We start from the raw sequence: 5657 nt of genomic DNA, 5'->3' as shown, positions 1-5657 counted from the left end.
GACACCATTAAGTGAAAAAATATTTGCATTATAGAAATGTCAGAGGGAGAAGAGATAGAAAAAGAAACATATTTAACACAGAAACATATTTAATGAAATGACAGCTGAAAACTTCCCAAACCTGGGGAGAGAGATGAACAACTAGATCCACAAAGCTCAAAAATCTCCAATTATATTCAAACTCAAAATATTCCTCCAGAGCACATTGTAATAAAAACATCAAATATAAAGGGGGAATTCTAAAAGTGACAAGAGAAATGCATCAAGTCACATATCAGGAATCCTCATTACACTGAGTAGATTTTTCAGCAGAATTCTTGCAGGCCAGGAGAGAATGGCATAATATATTCAGAGCTGAGAAAAGAAAGAGAGAGAGAGAGAGAAAGAGAGAGGGAGGGCGAGGGAGGGAGAGGGAGGGAGGAAGGAAGGAAGACCTTTAAGCCACAAATAATGTATTCAGCAAAGCTTTACAGCAAAGAAGGAGAAATAAACAAAAGCAAAAGTTGAGGAACTTCACTGCTGCAAGACTGGCCATACAATAAATGCTTAAAGGAGTGCTAAAACTAACAGTAGAAAGAAAATAATTACTATCACAAAACATGTAATTGTATAAAACTTACATTTAAAGGTAAATTTATAATCAAACTCAGAATACTCCAGTGCTGTAATGGTGCTATGTAAAGCTTTCAATCCTCTAGTATGAAGAATAAAGGTCAAATTAACAATAGCTACAATTGGTGGCAAATGAACACAATAGATATGTAAATTAATATAACCAAAATATAAATTGTTGAGGGAGAATGTTGCTAAAACAAAATCAACAAGAAAGTTTCAGAAATTGTATACATGAAAATTAGAAAACATGCTCCTAAATAATCAATGGGTAAATAGCGAAATTAAGAGGAAAACTTAAAAGTTGTTTGAGACAAATGAGACTAGAAACACAGCACACCAAAACATATGAGACACAGCAAAAGCAGTTCTATGAGGAAAATTCTTAGAAATAAATGACTACTTCAAAAACGTAGAATGATTTCTAATAAACAACCTAATGCGACACCTCAAGAAACTAAAAAAGAAGAACAAACTTACCACAAAATTGGTACAACGAAGAAAGTAATAAAACTCAGAGAAGAAATAAATGAAATATAGACTACCAAATCCAAAGGAGCAATAAAATGAAGAGTTTTTTTTTTGAAAAGATAAAATTGACAAACCTTTAGCAAGACTTAGAAAAGAGGAAAGACTCAAATAAAATTAGAAATTAGAGAAGACATTGCAACTGACATCACAAAAATTACAAAGAATCTTGAGACTATTATTAGCAACTATACCATTGTTGTTCAAGTATTATGAACAACTACACATGAAGAAAGTTGGTAACACAGAGAAGTTGATAAACTCTCAGATCCAACCTACCAAAATATGAAGAAATAGAAAATCTAAACAGATGAATAATGAATGACAAAATTGAATCAGTAATAAAGTATTTCATCAAAAAAGAAAAAAATCTTGGGATCTGATGGTTTCACTGATGAATTCTACCAATGAAAAGGAAGTAATACCAATTATCCTCAAACTATTACAGAAAGTTAAGGAGAAGAAATGCCTCCAAACTCATCTTACAAGGCCAGCATTCCCCTGATTGCAAAATCAGTCAAGGACATAACACAACAACAAAAATTAAAAGCCAACATCCCTGATGAACATAGATACAAAAATTCCTGACATGATACTAGCAAACTACATTCAACAACACAGTGAAAAGATTATCCACAATGATTATGTGGGACTCATTGGAGGGATAAAAGGATGCTTCAGCATATGCAATTCAATAAATGTGACATACCACATTAACAGAAAAAGAAAAAAGAAGACAAAAACCAGACTGCCATTACTGTGGCTCTAGTCAGCAGTTTCCCCTGGCCAGTGCTAGAGAGATTGGGAGGTTTGGACTGTATATTATTCCCCAGAGCATAGCACAGGGGTTGTGGCCAATTGTTGCCAGACTGCTTCCTTAGGTGGGACCCAGATCCATCCCTCCTCACTTGGCAGGGCCTACCTACAGGAATTCCAGCAACTCTAGCCAGGGGCTTTCAGACAGAACTCTCATCTCCCTGGGACAGAGCACCTGTGGGGAGGGGTGGCCAAAGTCTCTGGTTCAGTGGACTTAATCTTTCCTGTCTACTAGCTCTGAAGAGTCTGGGTGATCCTGACAAGGGGGCTTCCCCCAGAACAGTGCACCAGCTCCACTAAGAGACAGACTGCTTCCTTAAGTGTATCCCCGATCCATGCCTCCTGACTGGGTGAGGCCTCCCAACAGGGGTCGCCAGACACCTCATACAGGAGAGTTCCAGCTGGCATTAGGTCAGTGTCCATCTGGGATGAAGCTTCCAGAGGAAGGAGCAGACAGCAATCTTTGCTATTCTGTAGCCTCTACTGGTGATAACCAGGTGATACCCAGATATGCAAAAATTAACTCAAGATGCATTGAAGACTTAAATGTAAAACCCCAAACTATAAAAACCCAGAAGAAAATCTAGACAATACCATATAGGACATAGGTATGGGCAAATATTTTATGATGCAATCACCAAAAGCAATTGCAACAAAAGCAAAAATTGACAGATGGAATCTAATTAAAGAACTTCTGCACAGCAAAAGAAATGATCATCAGAGTGAACAGACAACCTACAGAATGAAAGAAAATTTTTGCAATCTATTTATCTGACAAAGGTCTAATATTCATAATCCATAAGAAACTTAAACGGATTTACAAGAAACAAACAACCCCATTAAAAAGTGGGTAAAGGACATGAACAGACACTCCTCAAAAGAAGACATTCATGCAGCCAATAAACATATGAAAAAAATCTCAACATCCCTGATTGTTAGAGAAATGCAAATCAAAACCACAATGAGATACCATCTCAAGCCAGTCAGATGGCGATTCTTAAAAAGTCAAGAAACAACAGATGCTGGTGAGGCTGTGAAGAAATAGAAACACTTTTACACTGTTGGTGGGATGGTAAATTAGTTCAGCCATTATGGAAGACAGTGTGGCGATTCCTCAAAGACTTAGAACCACAAATACCATTTGATACAGCAATCCCATTACTGTGTATATAACTGGAGGAATATAGATCATTCAACTATAAAGATACATGCATGTGTATGTTCACTGCAGCACTATTCACAATAGCAAAGACAAGGAATCAACCCAAACACACATCAGTGATAGACTGGATAAAAAAATGTGGAACATATACACTATAGAATACTATGCAACCATACAAAGGAACAAGAACATGGCCTTTGCAAGGACATAGGTGAAGCTGGAAGCCATTATTTTTAGCCAACTAACACAGGAACAGAAAGCCAAACACCGCATTTCTCACTTACAAGTGGGAGCTGAACAATGAGAATACACAGACGCAGGGAGGGGAACAACACATACTGGGGCCTCTTGGGGGAGGGTAGGAAGGAGAGCATTAGGAAAAAGAGCTAATGCAAGCTGGGCTTCATACCTAGGTGATGGTTTAATAGGTGCACCAAACCACCATGGCACTTATGTAACAAATGTAATGTTTACTTATGTAACAAACCTGCACATCCTGCACATGTACCCTGAAGCTGAAAAACATACATTTAACAAGATAAAAACCCATATTATCTTTTCAACATGTGCAGAAAAAGCATGTGACAAAATTTAACATTTCTTAAAGGTAAAAACTTCCAACAAATGAGGTATAGAAGTTATGAACTTCACCACAATAAAGGCCATAAATAATGAACCCACAGCCAATATCATACTGAATGAGGGAAAGATGAAAGAGTTTTCTCTAAGACCAGGAAAAAGACAAGGTTGCACGATTTCACTATTTCTATACAGTAAAGTACTGGAAGTCCTAGCCACAGTAATGAAGCAAGACAAAGAAATAGAGGGCATCCAAATGGGAAAGTAGAGAGTCAAATTGTCCCTGTTTGCAGAGAACATGATTACATATGTAAAAAGTTATAGAGACTCCCTGAAAACACTGTTGGAAATAATAAATTCAGTAAAGTTCCAGGATAGATACAAACTCAGCATACAAAAATCAGTGTTGTTTCCACACACTAATAGTGCGCTATATAAAAAAAGAAATCAATGAAACCATTTCATTTACAACAGCTCCTCCTCAAAATAACATACCTAGAAATAAACTTAACAAAGGAAGTGAAAGATCACTATAGTGAAAACTATAAAACCCTGATGAAAGAAATTAAAGAGGGCACAAATAAATAGAATGATATCCCATGTTCATGGATTGAAATAATTAATATTGTTAAAATGGCCATACTACCCAAAAAGAGCTACAGATTTAATGGAATCCCTATCAAAATACCAATGACATTCTTCACAGAAATAAAAAAAAATCTTCTAAAATTCATATGAAACTACAAAAGACTAAATAGTCAAAGCAATCTTGAGCAAACAACAAACCTGGAGGCATCACACTACCTGACTTCAAAATATATGCATTCTACAGGCTATGGAAACGAAAAAAAGTGTGGCACTGGCAAAAATAAATAAACAAACAAAAAGCAAACCAGACACATAGACCAATGTAACAGAAAGAGGGCCAAGAAATAAATTCATGCACCTACATGATTTTTGATGAATGCGCCAAGAACACACATCGATGAAAAGACAGTCTCGTCAATAAACGGTGCTAGAAAAATTGGATATGTACCTGCAGAAGAATGAGACAAGACCCTTATGACTCATCATATATAAGATTCAACTCGAAATGGATTGAAGACTTAAATGTAAAGCCTGAAACTATGATACTACTAGAAGAAAACGTAGGCAAAATACTTTGCAACACTGGGCTGGGCAAGGATATTTTAATAAGATCTCAAGAGCACAGGCAACAAAAGCAAAAATAGACAAATAATAATATATAAAAGTAAAAATGTTTTGCACAGTGAAGAAAACAATTAACAGATACAGCCACAGAATGGGCAAAAATATTTGCAAACTGTATATCTGACAAAGAATGAATATCCAGAATATATATTAATAACCTAACAGCAAGAAAACCCCAATGACTCAATTAAAAACTGGGCAAAAGACCTTAATAAACTTTTCTCAGAAGAAGAAATACAAATGGCCAACAGATATATGAAAAAATGCTCTACATCACTAATCACTAGGGAAATGCAAATGAAAACCATGATGAGATACTACTTCATTTCAGTTGGAATGGTATTGTCAAAAAGACAGAAGAAAACACATGTTGGCAAAGACATGGAGAAAAGAGAACACTTATACATCGTTGGTGGGAATGTAAATTAGTAGAGCTATTATGAAAAACAGTCTAAAGTTTCCTTAAAAAATACAAAATAGAACCACCAAATGATTTAGCAATCCCACTCCTGGGTATATGTTCAAAGGAAATGAAATCAGTATGCTGAAGAGATATCTGCATTCTTAAGTTTACTGAAGCACTATTCTCAATAGCCAAGACATGGAATATACCTAAGTTTCCAATAATGGATGAATAGATAGAGAAAATGTGGTATATGTACACAATGGAATACTATTCAGTCATAAAAAGAATAAAATCCTGTCATTTGCAACAACATGGATACATCTGGAGGACATTATATTCTGT

Source organism: Piliocolobus tephrosceles, chromosome 6, assembly GCF_002776525.5.
Source record: "Piliocolobus tephrosceles isolate RC106 chromosome 6, ASM277652v3, whole genome shotgun sequence".
NCBI classification, from domain to species: domain Eukaryota; kingdom Metazoa; phylum Chordata; class Mammalia; order Primates; family Cercopithecidae; genus Piliocolobus; species Piliocolobus tephrosceles.
Note: the sequence above shows the minus strand (reverse complement) of the source record.